At 47.2% G+C, this 21,574-nt stretch overlaps 1 protein-coding gene across 5 annotated transcripts in view; it reads left to right on the forward strand.

The window, feature by feature from the left end:
- Nucleotides 1-21,574, forward strand: part of FAM110B (family with sequence similarity 110 member B) — a 145,975-nt gene that overhangs the window by 117,297 nt on the left and 7,104 nt on the right. The gene's annotated exons all lie outside the window — the stretch shown is intronic.

Here is a 21,574-nt window from a genome sequence, read left to right on the forward strand (position 1 = left end):
AAGAAGGACAGTGCCATTCGGGCGCCTGTATGTGTCCTGTTTTTCTTTCGAAGCTTTTTAAAAAAGATCTTTTCTTGATCCTGATGGGCTGAGATTTCACAGTGATGTGACTTACCATGAATTTTTGGTTTCTTTTAGTCTTTGGTTTCTTTGGTCTTTCTTCTTGGGACTGCTCGTCCTGGCCCTGGATGCCTGTGTCCTTCCATGACTAACCTTTTTTTTTTTTTTTAATGTTTATTTATTTTTGAGAGAGAGAGAAACAGAGTGTGAGCACGGGAGGGGTAGAGAGAGAGAGGGAGACACAGAATCCGAAGCAGGCTCCAGGCTCTGAGCTGTCCTCACAGAGCCCAACGTGGGGCTTGAACTCACGAGCCGTGAGATCATGACCTGTGCTGAAGTCGGACGCTTAACCGACTGAGCCACCCAGGCACCCCCATGACTAACTTTTTAGTAGTATTTCTTAGATAATTTCTCCGCCACCTTAATCTCTGTTGTCTTTGCCTAGAATCTTTATTACTTGAATACTGGAACTTCTGGATGGAGCCTCTCATGTCATCACCTTTTTTCTTATTTCCTAACTTTGTTGTTTGTTGGTTTTTGGCTCTACCTTCTGGGAAAGCTCCCTGATGTTCCTTCAAATTCTCCTACGGAATCTTTATTTCAATTCAGTATTTAATTAACAGCTCTTATTTTTGCTTTTTTTTTTTTAAGGGAGCTTTTTTTTTTAATTTTGGGGCTGCAATATCTTTACTTATTTCTCTAAATGATTTCCTAAGCCTTTTGAAGTTTTCTTCAAATGTCCTTTGAGTATCTTGTTTTCCTCCAGGTTTCTTTTTTTTCTGTTTGATTATTCTGGTCTCTGGCTTTCATGTTAGAGTCTTGGCCGCCCATTACCACTTAAAAGGGAGTTACTGAGAATCAGATCAGGGTCTCCGTGCGAGAAGGTAAAAGCTGTGGACGGAGAAATGGCACTGTATGAAACCCTGTGCTGAGCCACCTTCTCCAGATTGGAACCCCTAAACTTCAGGAGGTGCCCTGTTCCTCTGCCCCAGCACACGCGTGCATGCATGCGCACACACACACACACACACTCACCCCTACCCGATCTGATCGGTTTCTTCCGAGGGAAAAAATTCCTTCCCGGAAAGCATCTTATGTCCTGCTGTTGGCATTGAGAGTTTGGCAGAGGAAGTGAGACATAGGCCTATTCCTCCTCCCCGTGCTGGTGCCTTCACTGTATCTCAGTCTTGCTTTGGGCCCAGCGCTGCCCACCTGGAGTCCCGCGGGTGATGGCAGAGATGGGGGAGGGGGGACACTTGCCTTCATGCCATGTCAGGGTGGGGGGCCCAGGGGCCCCCCAGTACTGTGTTCGGAGTTTCACAGGCTCCATGCTTTCAGCTTGCTTTCTAGCCCTCCACTCTGGGCCTGTCCTGTGCAAGGGCCCTGCCTCTTTGGGGGTGTCGCCAGGAACATCCACTGGCTTGTCACTGGGATCTTCTGACACACAGTTGGATTTAATTTCCAGCGTCCCGTTAGGTTAGCTACTATCCATTCCTCTGCTTTGTGTCTCTCTTACTCTTTTTTTTGCCCTTTTTATTCTTCTCGTCTCATGTTAACAAGATTTGCGGAATGAAAGGAGATACAAGAAATCACGCGACCGTTCTGAACCGAAAGTCACATTTGGTATTTTTCCCCCCACTGGCTTTAGATGCATCTTGCGTTATTCAAATTATAGCCGTTGCTCTAACTGTATTCTCCACATGAGGCATCCACCTTTAGAAAACACCGTGCAGAAAATGCTAAATTCTGTAACACATCAACATGATACGGTAAAGATTTTGCACACCGACACTAATTATAAATTATTTAATTGACATGACTTATGCTTTACAAGGATCAGTTGAGAAAGGATCTGTCGGCTGTGCCAGACGCGTTTGCATAGCTGTCCTGACTGTAGAGTCTGAGACACAGCTTCTTGCTGTCCGGACTTACTCGGGAAGACAGTATGAAAGCAGAGTTCTAAGTTAATTAATAGTGTTTGTGACAGGGATTCAATTCTCTTCTATTTATAGAGAAAACGTGTTCTCCTGATTCCACACAAATGAGGAGGATATGAGATCCGTATAGGAAACAGTTCTTCTTAATTGGATTTGCTCTTTTGCACCTCTGCTAATCTGCCTTACTTTATCTCTCTGTTATCTTTTTTAACTTCTTCTTCTGGGGAGAGGATCCCTGGTTATTTAATAGGAGTGTCAATCTAGAGAAGATAATAATGGAAGCATTCAGCTCTAAAAAGGAAGACAGGGTTCCCAAGGAACATCTTCTTGGCCACTCTTGGGGTAATAATTAGCCCTGGTCTCCGGTCTGCAGTCGAGAGGCCATACGTATATTGGCAGAACCTTCAGTAGATTAATGAGGATATTCAGTCATCCTGAAGTAAAATGAATTGGACCAGATGAGATTCTTCACGCCGTTCTGATGGTAAAACCTACCGTGAACCCCTCAGCTTTCTTGCTGGCGAAGCATAGTAGACCATTGCTCAGAAGAGTTGTACCGGATCTATTCTTGGGTTGCACTCTCCGCCAACAAAGTTTCATTCCCAAATCCAAACAGATCTGATAGACTAGCTATACGTGAACATCGGGATTCCATGTTACAATGCACACCTCACTTTTGTCATTATCTTTGCCCGCAGTCTTTCAATCCCAGAAATGCCGTAATAGGCTGCACCCTAGTGACGCGTGTAAAGACAGGCAGAGGCAAGGAGGAGGCAACACCGTAAACCTGACCGGTACGTTTTAAGATGTGCCAGAGGGTAGGAAAATCGCCTTTGTTACATCACCTATCCCATACTTAAATAGAACTTAAATTCGCAAAGCACATGTTTTTAAAACTTTCCCACCGACTTTACGTACATCTGTGCTAGCATGGTCATTTAAAATATAGAATGAGTGGGGAACGCTTAGGAAATGCCAAATGTGAAATCATTGAATCTTGTTCCTCTAAATCAGTTACTGGGGAATTTAAGAAGAAAAAATGATTCGTTCCTTTCAAGTTGGCTAGACCGTGAAGTCCGCTCTGCCCCAAATCCTCTTTCTTTGATGCTAATTCTTTTTTAAATTTCTTGTTAAGATAAGTTTAAAGCACTTCAATCTGGAGTAGGAAATCATTGAAATCTGTAATTGTTCTGTTTGGGTTTTTTTGTGGTTTTTTTTTGTTTTTTTTGTTTTTTGGTTTTTTTTGCTCTGATTGAATTACATATGAAATTTTTCCTTGAAAACACTTTTTGGGAAACAATTTCAAAGAACACTATGCATGTGTGAAATTTCTTTTATCTCTAAACCTCATCTCCAATACTTCCAGCTTGGTACCTTCATAAGCATGAGTAAGTTCTTAGGTTAGTACATTACTGTCTTCAGTACTATTTAAATAGCATATTACAATCCAGGCCAGATTCTGAACTGGAATAAGGGAAAAACACTTTTTTTTTTTCGAAACAAAGTTTCATTTTAGAAACTCCTAGCAATTTAGAAAACACGGTCCCATTTTTTTATTTTGAGGCCAAAGCTTGAGTCTCAGGTTGGTTTCTCAATATGAAAATCTGAGAAATGTTAAAGCCCATTTCTCCATATAAAATGTCTTGTAATCTGACAAACATGTTAATTTCTATAGTAGAACCTATTTTATAGAACTATTATCATAAAACCTATTATGTTTTATATCTGTGTTGTTTTATTTTTATTTTTTTAATTAAAAAAAATTTGCTAACATTTTTTCATTTTTGAGAGACAGAGAAAGACAGAGGGTGAGCGGGGGAGGAGCAGAGAGAGAGGAGACACAGAATCGGAAGCAGGCTCCAGGCTCTGAGCTGTCAGCACAGAGCCCGACGTGGGACTCGAACCCACAGAATGTGAGATATGACCTGAGCTGAAGTCGGATGCTTAGCCACCTGGGCCACCCGGGTGCCCCTTTAATTTTTTAAACGTTTATTCTTTTTGAGAAATAGAGAGCACGCGCAACTAGGGGAGGGGCAGAGAGTGAGGGGGACAAAGGATCTGCAGTTGGGCTCTGTGCTGACAGCACAGAGCCTACGGGGCTTGAACTCACAAACCATGAGATCATGACCTGAGCCAAAGTGAGGTGCTTAGCCCACTGAGCCACCCAGGTGCCCCCAAATTTGTGTTATTTTTAAAGTAATGATTTTTTTCACTTATTCGGGAAATAGATTGTGTGTTTCCGCCTTGTGTCCTGGGCAAGGCTTTTTTTTTGGTTTTTTTTTTTTTACTTTTTATTCTGAAATTGTAGATTCGTAGAAAGTTACAAAGATAACAGAAATGCTACGTACCATCTCCCAGCACTCTCTGTGCCCACGGTTATGTCTGATAGCATTATAGTGTAGTATCAGAGATCAAAGCCAAGAAATGGACATTGGGACAACGTGTGGGATGCCATACATATGTCACTCTCATCACATGTATAGTTTCATGTAACCACCACCGCAGTCAAGATCCTCTTCTGTATGCAGAGGTCTCCCTTTCCGTACCCCCTTACACACACATGTACACACTGCCCCCAGCCCCTCATGGCCATGTATGTGTTGTTCTCCATCACTGTAGTTACATAATTTCGAGGATGTTACATAACTGGGATGAGTCAGTATACGATTTTGGATATTGGCTTTTTTCACCCAGTGTAATTAATGCCTTTGAGATGCGTCCAACTTGTTGCATGGACCAGTAGTTCTTTTTGATTTCTGAGAAGCATTCCATGGGATGCTTATGCTGAAGCAGTCACCCATTAAGGGACATTTTGGCTGCTTCTAGTTTTCAACTATTACACATACAGCCGCTGTGAACAAGTATGCATAGGTTTTATGTGGGTATAGTTTTCATTTCCCTGGAATGAATGCCCAGGAGTACAATTCTTGAGTTCTATGTAAGTCTACACCTAGCTTTCAAAAAACAAAAAACAAAAACAGAAACCTGCCAAACTCTTTCCCGGCATGTCCCTACCGGAAAATATTCCTACTCGGTGCACACAGTGATCTAGTTTGTCTGCACCCTCACCAGCATGATCTTCGTGGTGGCGCTTTTTTTTATCTTAGTTGCTCTAACAAGCGTGTAAAGATACTGCTTTGCCATCTTAACCACTAGTGATGTGGGACATCTTTTTCACGTGTTTTCTGCCCTTCATATGCCCTCTCTGTCGAAGTATCTCTTCATATCTTTTGCACATTTTCCAACTGGATTGTCTTTTTTTTTTAAGTTGAGTTTTGACTTATCTATATATTCCAGATTTGAGTTCTTTGTCAGATACGTGTTGGGCGACTATTTTCTTTGAGTCTGTAGCTTGTCTTTTCCTCCTGGTAACAGGGTCTTTCGCAGAGCAAAAGTTTTTTTTTTTTAATTTTGATAAGTCTGACTTATCCATGTTTCCTTTGTTGGATCACGTTTTTGTTGTCATACCCAAGAACTTTGCTTCGTCAAGCCCCAGGATCTCAAAGACTTTTTCCTCTGTTATCTCCTAAAAATTCTATAGTTTTATGTCTTACAAGTAGATCTGTGATCCTTTCTGAATTTTTGCATAAGGTATGAAATTTAGGTCAAGATTCACATTTTGGCCTATGGATGCCCAGTTGTTCCAGTACTGTTTGTTGAGAAGACGATTCTTCCTTCATCGAATCGCTTCTGAACCTTTGTCGAAACATGCTGACTGTACTCGTGTGTGAGTATACTGGTACTATATTTGGGTTTTCTGTTCCGTTCCACTGATCTGTAAGTCTGTCCCTTCACAGTATCACACAGTCTTTATTTTATGGCTATTTCATAAGTCTTGAGAGTAAGTAGAGCGATTCCCCCCACTTTATTCTTTTTTCTCAAAATTGTTTTAGCTATTAGAGTTCGTTTGCCTTTCCGTATAAATTTTTTTAAGTTTATTTTGTTACTTTTTTGAGACTGCGGACAAAAGGGAGGGGCAGAGAGAGAGAGAGAGAGACAGAAGCCCAAGCAGGCGCTGACAGCACAGAGCCCGACATGGGGCTCGAACTCACAAACTATGAGGTCATGGTGACCTGAGCCAAGATCAAGAGCCAGATGCTCAACCAGCTGAGCCACCCAAGCGCCCCTCCTTTCTATATAAATCTTAAAAGAATCTTCTGTGAGTTTGCATGTAACTGATAGGAGGTTTTACTTGATACTCTTCCTGCCTTGCACTGTTTCGTTTTGGCCTGCTCTGCTTCTGCCGGCTTCTTCTCGTTGTCTATATTGTCTGGCATATTGTCTCCTTGGAGAATATCAAGGGGTCTACCAAAAACTTAAAGAAAAACAACCAAACTCTAGAATTAAAACACAGATTCAGCAAGGTCGCAGGGTACAAGATCAACACACAGGATGGGGCGCCTGGGTGGCGCAGTCGGTTAAGCGTCCGACTTCAGCCAGGTCACGATCTCGCGGTCCGTGAGTTCTAGCCCTGCGTCGGGCTCTGGGCTGATGGCTCAGAGCCTGGAGCCCGTTTCTGATTCTTTGTCTCCCTCTCTCTCTGCCCCTCCCCCGTTCATGCTCTGTCTCTCTCTGTCCCAAAAATAAATAAAAAATAAACGTTGAAAAAAAAAATTAAAAAAAAAAAAGATCAACACACAGGAGTCAATTATATTTCTATACACTAGTCATGAGCACATGGAAACTAAAATTAAAAATACACTATCGTTTACAATGGCTAAAAAAAAAAAATGAGATAGTTAAAGGTAAATCTAACAAAACACGTACAGGACGTGTATGCTGAAAGCGGTAAAACTCCGACAAAGAGATCTGGGAAGATCTAAATAAATGAAGTGACCTACCATGCTAGTAAACTGGAAAACTCAGCCCAGTGAAGATGTCACTGGTCCCCACATTGCTAAGCAGGTTGAATGCGATGCCTCCCAAAACCCCAGAAAGATTGTTTTTTGTTGGTACACTTTTCATTCTCCTACATTTATTTTAACAAGAACGTCTAGAATTTCCATGTGTTTGGAAAATGATGACCAAAGAAATGACTCGCCAATACCACCAAGTGCTTTTAATACTTTCCATTAGAAGTAGCACCTTTACTGTGAAATTTGAGCACACACCTTCGCTATGCCAGGCCCCAGGCTGAGGGCCTTCCGTCCTTCCTGTCACCTCAAATTCACAGCCACCCAGGGAGGAAGGCGTGGTCGTCTCCACTTAAGAGACGGAAAAGTAGAGGATAGCACGTCGGGGGAATTCACTCACCCAAGGTCACAGGACTAGAGCGTGTAGGGAAGCAGGTTCGAAACACAGACCAGCTTGGGTCCAGAGCCTGCCCTGCACGCAGGGGTGCTGCTGTCTTCCTCGGTTCCTGCGAGGGACTCCTACCAACCGCTTTCTCAGATAATCCTGCTTTTTGAAAATCACTGTAATCCTTGTATCAGTTTGCTACCTAGTTCCCAGCGAGGCCGTATCTTGAATATCCCCACTGTACCATAACATTCCAGTTCTGGCTAGAGAGTTGGACCCGAAGGTCGTTAGTAGATTGTGCAGCTATAAGGCAACATTTAATAGATACTTTGTAGAGGAACTTTTTCGTGCGTCGGGGTGGGGGCGACGGAGGGATTACGTAAAGGGGCCTTTCCCATCTGTCAGAGAAGGTGTGTTTTGTCCCGCAAGTGGGAGAAACGGATTTTGGAATGACGCGTTACTTTCTGTAGGTGTCAGGAGATAGGTCACTTTATAGTGTTTTTCATAATACTTGAAAAAGCTGACACTGAAAAATGAGAAGTTGCATGTTGAGTAGCTCTTCGTCCAAAGACGAGACATGGATTGCTAAGAGATTTTTTTCTGAGATAGACACTAGCTTTTTCAAAAAAAAATACCATTTTCCTGTTTCCTCCCTAGATAAATTTCAATTTAATGGTCAATTGTGGCTTGATAGAAGGAGTCATTTTGCCTTCCTGTGTATATATTTTGGCTTCATTTATTGAAATATCTTTCTAGATATACCTCCTTATGCTCTAACCTCCTTATGTTCCAGAAACAGTAATTGCAGAGATCGAGAGAGCCTTGTTAAGTAAAACAGGTGAACACTGAAAAGCCTCCGTCAATCTTTAAAGCTCTTAAACAAAAGAGAAAAATCCAATGCCCTCCCTCTAGAAATCGATAAAGAAAAAAGAATATCACAAAGGAGTTAGGTGCCCTCGAAGCTAATGGAGGGGGAAATGGCATGAATCAAAACATTCATTTTGGAGAGGCAGGCATTATATCCAGTGATTCCTGGTGGTATCTCTCAGTTCGGAGCCAGTGGCCGCCTGTTGCAGGATTTAATGACTCCCATCTCCGAACTGCAGTCGTGGATGGAGGTTTTCCGAAAGCCTTTGGGAGGACGTGACCTCCCGAATGAGCTGAGGCATCACACGCAAACGAAATGCTGTTGGTAGCACGGTGTCACGTTTAACCGCCTGGCTCTGGGTCACATTAGAGGCGGCCTCTGACCTTCAGGTATCAACCACCTGTCATCATTCCTTAGCCCAGTGAACGGCTCCTACGTGGTGATTTCCTTGGTGAGCGCATAAACTCGTGGGGCAGTTTCAGGGGCTGTGCACTGCTCGAAAGACTCTACACAGTCTGCACTGGGAGACACGCCCTGCGAGAAGAATTTCAGGGCCGTAAGAGATGTCAGAAATCAACCCCGGGTGCCGACCAAGAACCAGGAGAACAGCGTGGGGAGAAAGGTCGTCGGTCTGCAAGGCACAGCTCAGTCTCCGCGGCCACGGTCGACAAGACGTGTTGCTCTCTCTTCTCTCCCCTCTCCTTCAGCCAGCCCTCCTCACTCACACCTTCCTCTTCTTCGCTCTTTTCCGGAAGACCTCAACAGCTTATCATAAGCATTCTTGCCGCTGCCCTGCTGTCACCTGTGCAACTAGTGCTCGGTATCTTAGGACAGTCTGTCTGCAAATGTTTCTGCTGACTTCACGTGCTGTCTGTCCTCGCGTTCCTGTCCTCTTGCTCTGAGCGCGGTAAACGAAGTCCAGGCAGTGAGAGAAGTTTCAGAGAAGCAGACTTCTCGGAGAGGCACTTGACATTCGCCAGCCGCGCCCTCCCACCCGCCCCAGGAATCCCCTCTGTTTCTCGGACAGGTGGGAGGTCGGCGTCTGCACACACGCGTCCTGGGAGAAGGAGCCCGCTCTTGGTTGCAAAGGAGTTAACTCCTGCTCGGGATAGTTTTGATTGTTCCAAAAATGCTTCCTTCGACCGGTCTGCAGATTGCTTCTGTGGCCGCCTCGCGGTATTGCTCCAGCTCATTAAAAAAGAACGGTGGCGGGGCGCCTGGGTGGCTCGGTCGGTTGAGTGGCCGACTTCGGCTCACCTCACGATCTCGCGGTCCGTGAGTTCGAGCCCCGCGTCGGGCTCTGTGCTGACAGCTCGGAGCCTGGAGCCTGTTTCCGATTCTGTGTCTCCCTCTCTCTCTGACCCTCCCCCGTTCATGCTCTGTCTCTCTCTGTCTCAAAAATAAATAAATGTTAAAAAAAAATTAAAAAAAAAAAAGGAAGGAGATTCTGACACATGCGACAATATGGGTGAAACTTGAAGACATTATTCTAAGGGATATCAGCCAGTACAAAGGGACAAATACTATATGATTCCACTTATTTGAGATACCTAGTGTAGTCCAATTGGTAAGAGACAGAAAATAGAATGAATGGTGGCGTGCCTGGGTGTTGAGTCGGTTGAGCCTCCGACTTTGGCTCAGGTCATGATCTCAGTCTGTGAGTTTGAGCCCCACATCGGGCTCTGTGCTGACAGCTCGAAGCCCGGAGCCTGTTTCAGATTCTGTGTCTCCCTCTCTGCCCCTCCCCCGTTCATGCTCTCTCTCTGTCTCAAAAATAAATGTTTAAAAAAAAATTTTTTTTTAAATAATAAAATAAAATAAAATAAAAAAGAACGGTGGCTAACGTGTATCGCCCCCTCCCCGAGGTAGGTCCTAGCATCATCCGCATGGCACACGTAAGGGACGGGAAGGCCAGGGCGACGGAGGTCACGTGGCAATAAAGGGTGGAGCCAGAGTAAGAACCCGGCAGATATACAGGCGCCTGAGCCCCTTCTTGTGGGCGCTGTCGTCCCGGGTCCCACACGCCTGCTCTGGGCCCCTTCTTGCCTCATGGTTTACTTGCCCCCTTTGGTCCTCTGTCACCTGTTTCTCTCAGATGCCTTTCCCGCGTCTCACCCTGGGAGCAGTTGGGAGTTCGTCTTCTCCGCCTTAGAGTCCAGCCATCAGATCTCAGCACCTTTACCCTGAATTGTGCAGTCTGCTTGCTGGAATGCTGTGCGTGCCGCACTCACATCGGTTACCGGATGTACCGGATGTACACATCAGTACCCGGAACGGTGGCTGGCGCGTGGTAGGCACTCGGTTGGTATTTGTCGAGCGATTGAATTCCCTGCCTCCGTAATTGTAGACTCTGTGCGTGCCGAGCTCCCTCTCCGTGGGGTCTCTGATTTCCCGTTGGTGAACTAGATCTAAGTTCACGGCAGCAGTATGTTCTTCCTCTCTCTTGCAGGACGTACAACTGTAATTCATCAGATGCTTTGCTTTTGGCCGCAGAAGCGGCAAATGGAGATCTGTCACTTCCTGTCACACTCTTAGGCTTTGCCTCGGTGGCAGTTTGTAATCTGCGCCACAAGGTAGCTGCTGACTCCCTGGGGTCTGGTAACCTCCCCACAGCAATGCCGCTGGCTTTCTGCCTACCTTCCCGGGTCGGCCACCACTCTCTGCCCCGTGCCCACCCACGGGCTCCGAGGGGGGTCCGTATCATTACCCCCTTGACCCTCAGCAGTGCTCCCCACCCCCGCCATTCCTTCAGAGAAGGTGTCATTTAGGAAGGTGTCCTCCAGTGTTACAGGCCAGTTGTGAGACGTCCCACACACAACCTTCCGACACCCGTGAGCCAGCACTCACTGCCTGTGTTAAAGTTTACGGTTCTTGCTTTTATTCCCCTGTTCCCGGCACTTTTGTGTGAAGCCTCCCTCTCTCTCTCTCCTGCATTGTGCACGTTTTCTTTCTGCCGTCTCATTCCTGTCACAGACACACGTGCTGTCACTTCTACCCCCTTAAAGAAAAAACCCTCCCTTGACCCTGCTTCCCCTCCAGCTATCACCTCCTGAACCAAGCCGCCAGCCCTCAGTGTCTCCTTTCTTTCTTCCATCCTCTCCTAAACCCCCCGCCCGACGCTTTGCCAAGCTCTGTTTTACTGAAGTCGGCCGTAACTTCCACCTTGCTAAAATACACGATCTGTTTTTCCTTTTAGCGGCTCTACTTACTGGACTACGTGTTTTCTTTCTTTCTCTTAGGTATCGCCATGTATGCGAGCCCCGTCTGTATCGTTCGTCTTGTTCACGGCCCGGCGTATAGTAGGTGCTCAGGAAACATCCTCTGAATGAACCGGGACGCCTCTGGCGCTTCCTGCATTCTAGACCGTTCTCTCTGTACAAACTGGCTGGACTGTGTCCCTTTAGGGGCCTGTTCCCTTGAGGGCAGGGAGATGATAGGAAGCTGTCTTTGCCGTATTGAGTGGGTCTCCGTGACCCGAAGGGTTCATGCCCAGGGGTGGGCCCAGCTTCGTCCAGACAGAATGTGGCTTTTATCTCATCCGGTGATGACTGGACTGTTATTTTTCAGTCGTTAGGAAGACGGTGTCATTTCCTTAGCAGGATAGAATAATTATTTCCCACAAGGAGGGTAGAGCGCAATTTTGAGATCCCCTTGGAGCATCTTACCAAGCAGAGCTTTTATGGGCACTGCCACAAGTTGGGTTTATCGGGCCGATTTTTCATATGTTACGAACGCCGTCTCACAAAGTTTTCAGAACATCCTCCTGCCTCTCACTCCCCCTCACTGTTTTATCCTCTGGTGCGGCCACTACCGCTAACTGCAGTGCCTCCCAGATTCTGCCACCACAGCAGGAAGGAGGTTTCGTTAGGAAAGCAGCCAGAGGCCTGGCATCATCTGGGTTGGGGGTGGTGAGGAGGGCGCCCGCTCTGTTCCGTCCTCCCTTCCTTCCTGGCTCTCGTCCAGATCCGGCCCGTCTTCACTCCCTGCAGCCGCAGATGTTTCCATGTCTCCGCAGAGCAGTGGGAGAGCACAGGTTTAGAAAACAGACCTGAGGTCGACACTGAGCTCCTTCGACTGACCGGCTTCACGCCAGCCCCTCAGACTTCCCAAGCCTCAGTTTCCCCATCTGCTAAGGGGGACACATGACACCCGTTGGGCGAGGCTGATAAATGTAAGGCACTTATCCGGCATGAGGTCCGACCGAGGAAAGGTACCCCACAAATGGTTGCTACTGCATTTCTCTTTTTAGACCCAGGGATTGCGCCTAAAATCAAAAGCTTGAGAGATCGTGAAGCACTGAACGTCAACAGCCACCTTTTGGCACAAGCGAAATAATTCTTTCCTGTTAAAAAAGTAATGGAAAACTCCCATTTCTTGCCACACAAACAAACAAACAAAAAAGGCTAGAGACAGGGGAAAAAAAAAAAACTATTTCAAAAAGCCTACCCTCTTTTCTCACTTTGAAGGAGTCATTTTTCTTTAGTAAACAGGCGTGAGAAGCTTAAAATTAATCAAGATAGAGGCAGATAGCATCGTTTTGAAGTGAAAGCACGAAGGAGGGCAGTAAAAAAGTACATTGTATGTGAGTGGATACCAAAGGCAGAGTTTTCAGAGCGCGTGAAAGATGCATTCTGTTCATCCAGCAACGCCTGTGGTTTTTTTAAGTCTTTATCCGATTACTTTTAATATAGATTTAAGATTACTGTAATCCTTAGAGCGCCTCTTAAGTGAGCAGCTTTTTGTTTGTGTGTTTGTGCATTTGGGCAGCAGGAGGAGGGAGACGGGGAAGTAAGCAAAGCCTTGGGGATAGCGTGAGCTTTTATTCTTTTCCACTGAGGCACAGACACGTCCTGAACTGGACTCGGGTCAGACAAGCGTCCCTGCGAGAGATCTCTGAAGCCTGCCGTCCCCAGCAGTAAGTGCTGGGCTGGACAGACAGACGAGAGCCGGGTTGCCCTCGGGTGTGTGTGGCTGGGAGATGAGAGGGCGGGACCGCCACTTGACTATAAGGACCATAAGGGAAGTGCCAGGGAGGAAGGACCGGATGCGGAGAGAGAGGTCAGTAGAGGCTTCTCAGGGGCCTCGGGGACACTTTCTCCAGCCTGGAAGGCTCTGGTCAAGGCCTGGCAGAGGAGCGAGCCGGAGCTGGAAGCAGGCATCAGAGCGCGTGGCCGGGAAGACGGGGTCCTGGCGGCAGGTGGGAGGGGGCTGCGGCCACACACCCAGATTATCCTTGGCCCCGGGATCTCCCGTCCCTTCTAGCCCAGTGCCTGCCCCCAGACACCTCCAGGCTAAACTGCCCAGCAGAGCCAACAGTTTGGCCCCGTGCCTGGTGCTCTGGTGCCGGAATGGGCCCGGGCAAGTAGAATGAACTTACCAGTCATTCCTGAGCTCCTTGTCACTTGGACCCAAAAATATCACTTCAAGCGCAAATCGTGGTGAAGCCCTACCTCGTGGCGTTCTAGGTTTGGAGATGATTCGCGTGAGACGCGTCAAAACGCTCAAGATCAAAAGATGAGCTGCACAAAACACGTGTCTGGCTACTTACATATCTTATTTTGAAGGTTATTTTTTTCTCCCACGGTGCAGTCTGAATCCTGGAAAATGAGAAAATGCTGTTACCTTTTTTGAGTACGTGTGAGGCAAAGAACTCGTCCGAACCGCTGCGGTACTAAGAGCTATTCGAGAACTCGAAAACGATTCTCGGTGTTCCTTGGCAAAGGAGACCACGTGTTTTGTTCGTTTGTTTTTGTTTTTTTTTTTTTTAATTTATTTTTTTATTTTTGGGACAGAGAGAGACAGAGCATGAATGGGGGAGGGGCAGAGAGAGAGGGAGACACAGAATTGGAAACAGGCTCCAGGCTCTGAGCCATCAGCCCAGAGCCTGACACGGGGCTCGAACTCACGGACCGCGAGATCGTGACCTGGCTGAAGTCGGACGCTTAACCGACTGCGCCACCCAGGCGCCCCTGTTCGTTTGTTTTTAAGTGAACCCACTGGCTATGCTTGAAAATTCTACCTTGCATTGATGTCCTTTTGCAGCGTATTTGTTCCCTAACCACAATTCCGGGCTAATGTGTCCATGAAGTTGTGAAAGAACAGGTTCTGTGCAGTTGTGTGCTATTATACCAAACTCTGCAGTCCAAAGGAGGTGCTCTGGGGCGCCTGGGTGGCTCAGTCGGTTGAGTGACTTTGGCTCAGAGCCATGATCTCATGGCCCGTGGGTTCCAGCCCCACACCGGGCTCTGTGCCGACAGCTCGGAGCCTGGAGCCTGCTTCGGATTCTGTGTCTCCTTCTGTTTCTGTCCCTCCCCTGCTCATGCTCTGTCTGTCTCTGTCTCAAAAATAAATTAAAAAAAAAAAAAACATTAGAAAGAAAAAGGAGGCTATTTGAGTGTGGTTTCAAATTTGTAAACAGTTTATTCCAAGTTTCACTTCCCAAGCTTTGTATCTGACATCTTCATTGGGTCTCTGCAATATAAATTGACGTGCTAGATATTCTACGGAGTGGTTAGCGTTTTAGTTCAACTCAAGCGCTTGACTATGTGCAAGGCGGGCAGCTTTACTGGAAATGGCAATAAAAAGTGTGCGATCCCTGCTCTCTGATGCTCTGTGTAGTAAGACAGAATGAAATCACAGTCTTATGTTGCTTGTTGTTCCTTTTAATATCTCTCATTATTTTCATCAAAGTTCGGTTAACTTTCATAGATCCGCAGTCAGTGGTATCACGAAAGAAAATGAAATTAATGGAACCCAATTTATAAACACTTCACCTTCTCTGCTTGTGCACTTAAGCTGTTAGCAAATGGCATGGTTATTTGATTTAGCAAAAAATTAAGGAGATTTCTGTTCCTTCTCCACCTTCTGGGGGAAGCTGGTACTGAACAGCACACAGCCAAAAGAGGAGATTTTTAGGGACTAAAATATAATTAGTGTGGGCTCCTATGGCCATATTCCCCAAATATAAAACATTCAAAACGACATCATTAAGAGCTCTGGGGTGACAGTGTGACACGGCGAGGTGGGGCGAAGTGTACCTGTGCAGACCTGGGTGTAGAGCCAACAGCCACTCAGTATTGAATACCTTAGACTATTTGGACCTCAGTGTCCTCATCTGTAAAATAGGGATAATGCTTGCTTTAGAGATATCGGCAGGATTGAATTTAAAAAACCTATAAGATGCATTAGTACAGTCCTGGGGACATTATATAGCTTTATAAGAAGTGGCCATGATTAACAGGTTAATTTTCAAACGTAATACAAAGGAATTTACCTAATCCACTTACAGCGAACTTGGCCCACTGTGCAAAAAAAAAAAAAAAAAAAAAAAATGCTGCTTTACTTTTTCTCCCTTCAAGTTGAAAAATGGTTCACAATGTTAACACATGTTAAGGTTTATTCCAGAGTAAAATCTCCTCTGCCCCAAGGCTGGTCACTAGAAATTAAAAAGACTTTCAGGGGGGCGCCTGGGTGGCGCAGTCGGTTAAGCGTCCGACTTCAGCCAGGTCACGATCTCGCGGTCCGTGAGTTCGAGCCCCGCGTCAGGCTCTGGGCTGATGGCTCGGAGCCTGGAGCCTGTTTCCAATTCTGTGTCTCCCTCTCTCTCTGCCCCTCCCCCATTCATGCTCTGTCTCTCTCTGTCCCAAAAATAAATAAACGTTGAAAAAAAAAAAAAAAAAATTTAAAAAGACTTTCAGAAATAAGGGTTCGGTCTATATTGCCACCCTTAATCTCTGTTATCGTATATATGAGCTACGATTGCCGTAGAGGACAAGTCAACACACAGCTAAAGGAAAAAGCAGTATGTGAAGCACAGATGCTTAACATCGATGCTGGTGGGAGAACGTAGGTGCAGGGTCCCCAGATGCACCCAACCCTGGATTCTGGTCAGGGCCATCAGGGGCCACTCACAAGTACCTACCCTCTGGCTTACACAGGGGCACCAGGCAGCCTCGAGGAGGCAGTTGTGAGCACGGATGAGGTGGTCCTCTGACAGTGTCTCCATGCACAACACGGATCCTTTTAGAGTTCCGAATCTTTGAGATCGTTGAGCCCCTGGAAGGGTCGCCTGGTCTACCTGACTAAGGGAACCAGCTAACACTGAGACCCACGTTAATTAGCAAGACTTCTAAAGCCTGTGACTTGAGCACACTAGTCTTTAAAAGAGGACAGTGGTCCCTTGAACTTGACGTTCATTTAGAATTTGGCCTCCCGCATTCTCACAGCGGAACGTAAAACCACATAAAACTCTAGGAGAGGGTAAAGTGGCTGCGAGTGGGATCGTTTTATGTTTGTTTGGATAAGGCAAGCGGTCCTATTGGATTTTCATTAGGAATCCTAGTGGCCCTGTTTTTTAATTACTTGTAGTTATTGTCATTAAGCAAGCCATTGTATTGCCAAATGATTTTGGGGGCCCAGCTACACGCAGCCTTGATTTCTGTAATCTCAGGTGAAAGGCAGGGCTCCCCCACCGTGGAACAAGTTGCTGGGCCTGTCTTAGCAGCATTTTCTTCGCCTTTGGCCAAGGAAGAACGTTGGACCAGAAATGTGATTTTTGTCCCCCTGATTCTGTTTTCATTCTAATTGTCTTAAATAGGAGAAAGGCGTTTTAAAGGGAACCCATAACATTTTAAAATAACGGATTGACTTCAAAATGAAAACGAAGCATTTTCTAAATGACCTTGGAGAATGACATTAAAGAATCCATCGTGGATTGAGATTTGACCTGCTCTTTTTCTCCTCCCAATTTTAGGTTTGATTTCATTTTTAATAATGGCTCTATTATTTACTCTAGCCTGGTTCACTCACATAACTGTTTGCTTTGAAATTTGAAACCACATATTTTCTCTGTAACTCAAATAAAAATGGGGTCATGCGAATGACCTTTCAGACAGAAACTGCATAGTCAATCCACTTTGACAGAAATAGCAGACACACACACACACACACACACACACACACTATGGCTTGAGAGTAATGGAATCATTTTAAGACAAAAGATCATTCAGTTCCCGTAAAGCTCGAGATCTGATGACGGCGATTATCAGTGCCAAGTTGCGGACACTGGGGACGAAATTTAATAACCGCTCACATTTACTGAACAAACGTGGTGCTGAGTGCCATGCTGAGCGCGTTTATATACCTCACGGAGTTCCCACATCAGCCCTATGGAGGGTAGCAGTCATTATGCATAAGAGAGGAAACTGAGGCACACTCAGCTTGAGTAACTTCCCAGGGTTGCGGACCTTTAGGTGTGGTTGACCTTGACCCCTGGACCTGGGCTCTGAACTGAGGAGTGGCAGAGAGTGAACAGGGGAACAGAAAACCTGAGGGATACTGTGTGGATGGAGCCCTTCTGTTTTCTGGCCTGGATTCGGGAGGGATAAACAGGAAGTGAGTGTGCGCTTTTCTCTGTGCCTGAAGAATTCACCCTGCTGAGTTCTCCTTTCCGTCCCTGGGATGAGATCTCAGATGGCACCCATAGCCTCTTCAATGGGTCTTAAATAATTGAAAGTCCTCAGATCAGTTTCAGGAACGAAAGAGCCCAGTCCATCGTTCTGTCTCAACCCCAACTCCAGCCTTTCATCCGGTTTAAATTAGCTTCTCCCTTTTCCAGCTCAGGCCTGTGTTGGCTCAGGAGAGAAGGTGGGGGAGGGGGGGGGAGGATTTACTGTGGAGGAGGGGACGTAATAAACATCGTGGGTTTTCCCCTCCTTTCTTGTTCCAGCTTCTTTCCCTCTCATGAGCAGGCGTCCCTTCTGACCCGAGTAGGTCCCGTGAGGCTGTGTGAATGTGCAGGCCAGGCAGAGTGCTCAGGGGAGGATCGCAAGGTTCCTGCCTTGGGCTTTGACACCTGTCATCTGGTGTGGTCCCCTGGGGTCGGGGGATTTCAGAGCTGCCTTTCTTTGGGAGCTTTGGGGCTCCCTGGGGGCAGCCGCACCCCTCCTGCCGCTAGGGGGTGCTCACGGCCTCCCACTCAGCGCAGGGCTGGGGGCTTCCTTTTGGGGGTGAATCTTTGGGGGCAATTCTGTTTACCATCACTCCAGAGCACCTTCTCCCAAATACCTAGGTGCACCTAGGAAACCCCCACTCTTGTACTCATGGAAACACGGCTTCATCTCACTGTCTGAGATGAAGGTAGACAGACAGAGCCACTGTCCTCCATCATAGCTCCGAGCAGAGAGCCTGAGACTGCCCTCCATACTGCTTTCCTGAGGCAGAGTTGTCTTCCGTAGCCGCCTTTGTGTGCCCCCTGGGCTTCATGAGGAAACACTGGGCGTAGCAAGTGGCACCCACCGCCCTCCGCTCTTCCCTCCAGCCTGGCTCAGCTCACAGCGCCACCTGGGGGATATTTCCATAACACAGGGCCTCCCCCGTTGTCCCAGTAATTTTCACACCTTGATCAAAATGCAGGCACAAGTTGTGTGCTGCCCCACCAGTGCGCCTGGCACATATGAGAGCCAGTGAGACAGACAGTTCCTCTTCGTCCATATCTATGAAGTCATAAGAAGCTAACGGCGGGGGCGGGTGCCTCGGTGGTTCAGTCAGTTGAGTGTCCGACTTCCGCTCAGGTCATGATCTCACTGTAGGTGAGTTCGAGCCCTGCATCGGGCTCTGTGCTGATGGCTCAGAGCCTGCAGCCTGCTTCGGATTCTGTGTCTCCCTCTCTCTCTGCCCCTCCTCTGTTCATGCTCCATCTCTCTCACTCTCAAAAATGAATAAATGTTTAAAAAAAAAAAACAAGCTAAGAGTTGGCCTGTCCATCATCTCTGCACCCATTCCAACATCTTTTTCTACCCCGCGGTTGTAGAGAATGGATGTGCCGGAAGAAACAGGGCTGAAAGGGGGTGCCCCAAAAGGGGGGGAACGGTTTACGCCACCTGTGGAAGACTAAAACAAAGGAATGGAAACCTAGGGCAAGGGTTTGTTATTAAATCATCTGTGAAGACCTACTCTGTAGCCAACCGAAAAAAATAAGCCGAAAAAGGACTAGGATACTGGACTCAAAAGTCAAAATGTTATTGGGAAAAGTCCCCGGTTGCCAAGAACATACGAAGGGATAGTGTGGTTGGAAGAGGATTATTTCACCAACAGCCTGGAGTTGATGTTGATGGCAACACTGAGGCCAAAAAAGAGAAGATTCAGCCGTCAGAATCATAGACGAGAGGGATTCACCGGGCGATGAGACAGAACGAGGCACGTCATTCAGTAATTGAAAAAGTACAGGTCCAGAAAGGGCAGTGGTTTTGACTTAATGCTTCCAGATGGTGGGCCCTCTGATTTCTTAGTTTCTGTGCAATTTGTAGCGTGCAAATGCAGTCTTTTTTTCAAACCTGCTTTTGTGACTTCCCCAGTTACTTTTCCACTTTTGACACTCTCCTTTGCTTTTGCACTTTTTGCAGGTTATTCTCCCAGCATGAAAGAAATGAATAAAAATGAGCATGCGCTAGGACGGGAACACGTTGAGAACATGGCATATTAATTAAAATGGACGCATTAACGTCTTCCAAATGGAATGGCGTTGCTCCCTTGAACCCACAGAACTGAGCGTTATTTGTGAATGCATTTTGCTTCGATAAAATAATTTTCTGTGAGAACCACAGAACCGTGTGTGATGGGTATTAAGGACGTGACAAACGTTGTGAGACGCTGCTGGTTAGGAGACATCTGAGGCAGAGGGGAGGACAGGTGTGAATGCACACAGCTGGTCTGGAGGGACAGACTACCATAGTTCGTTTTGGCTCAGGCCTGGGGTGCAGAGGAGGGAGGGATGGAAGAGAGATTGTGTACCTCCCCACAAACCACTTCTCGGCAGTCAAACTGGGAGCCAGAATCGTCCTCAACACGCCCCCCTCACCCTCCACACCCAGCGCGTCTCCAAGTTCAGCCCAGTGTACTTCTTCCAATGTCTCTCGAAATTGTCCACACTTCTCTCCATCCCCAGAGACACCCTCCGCATAACGGTTATGAATGAAAAGTGTCTGTGCCCTTATCTAACCTTCTCGGGTCCTATAAAGAGGTGGGTACTATCATTGTCCCCATTTTGGAGATGGGGAACCTGAGGCCCAGGAAGATGCCATAACCTGCCCATGGCGGCTCAGCCATTGCAGGGCTGAGCCAGGATCCAGACCCAGAGGCAGCTACTCCAAGCCCAGCCACCTTCTCCCTCCCCCGGACGGTTCTGACTCTTCTATTGTGAGTGCATTTCTCTTACGTTTGTAAAGAATTCAAAGGTTAACACCGTTGTGTGAAACTGTGCATTTTTGCCGCACCGACGAGGATGTCTGTCTGTCCTTAAGTGGAAAAAACCGAGACTGTAGTTGCAAGAGTGACCCTCCCCTACCAGGTTGGGGTTTGATGCCTAAAGGCAGTAGCACAAATACTGTTACCACAACAAACAAAAAAGTCAGAAAGCAGCATGGCCCAGGTTGACACGTACTGTCAGTGTTCTGTGCTCTAACTTGGTAGGAAATCAGAAGATGGGTTCTTCAAGAATTCTTACTCACCTCGAAGGTAAACCGCTTCTTCTGTTGTCCGCCTCCAGGAATGTTTGAACTGAAGGCATTTCCAAGCTCGCCAAATTCAACACATTCAGTTTTCGTAGAGAAGGTCACGTTTGGTGACCGCAAGTGGAATTCGGCTCCCACCTAATGGCAACATTTCCAGCTTTTCTCCGTAGTAACGCGCGTGGGAAATGGCCAGTCTTCACATAGCTAAGGAATGTCTATGGGTGAATCCGGGACTGTGTCGAGTCCCAAGGTCCTGGCTCTAACTCCCTTGCTTTCTTCCTACGTGCCCCACAGACCCCAGACTTGAATTCACTTGAGAGACAAGAAAGCTTGTCTTGTTTTCCTCTGTGCCCGAGGCACTTGGGTTCTAACCTGATGCTCGAGAGTGCAGCGGTGGGCTTCCTCTCGCCCCTCAAAGGTGCACCAGCTTCCTAGGCCTCTCCTGGGATCTGTGAGCAGCACAGGATCTAGGTCCCCCCCACACCAGACCTACTTCAGGAGTGGGCGTTTGCAGGGCATCCCCTGGGGTGCACGGGCACGTAACAGCTTGAGAAACACTGCTTCAAGTGGGTGAGAGTCACCGTGTGCGCCTGTGGCCTCCAGCCCTCCCCACCCAGAGCAGGACCCCCCCACAGATAACGTGACCCCTCTAGCCCCTCTGCTCCACGGGGGGGGGGGGGGGGGAGGAACCGGCAGGGCCCCGCCCCCGTCACCCAAGGCCAGATTGCTGTGGAGTTCACGTGCACCCTGATGCGGCGGACCGTTTTGTGTCTCACCTCTGCCAAGCTTTGTTCTCCGGTTCATTTTTTACTTCCGTGAAATGTTCAAATGGATATTAAACAGGGGAGAATGTAGCCAAATAGTTGGTGAGCGGAAGTGTCTCTCTGCCTCGGGCTTACGTTCCCTCTTCGTAGCCGTAAGTCAGGGATCAGGCAGGACTGTATAATTACCTTTGTTGATGA

The sequence above is a fragment of the Prionailurus bengalensis genome, chromosome F2, assembly GCF_016509475.1.
Source record: "Prionailurus bengalensis isolate Pbe53 chromosome F2, Fcat_Pben_1.1_paternal_pri, whole genome shotgun sequence".
NCBI lineage: Eukaryota > Metazoa > Chordata > Mammalia > Carnivora > Felidae > Prionailurus > Prionailurus bengalensis.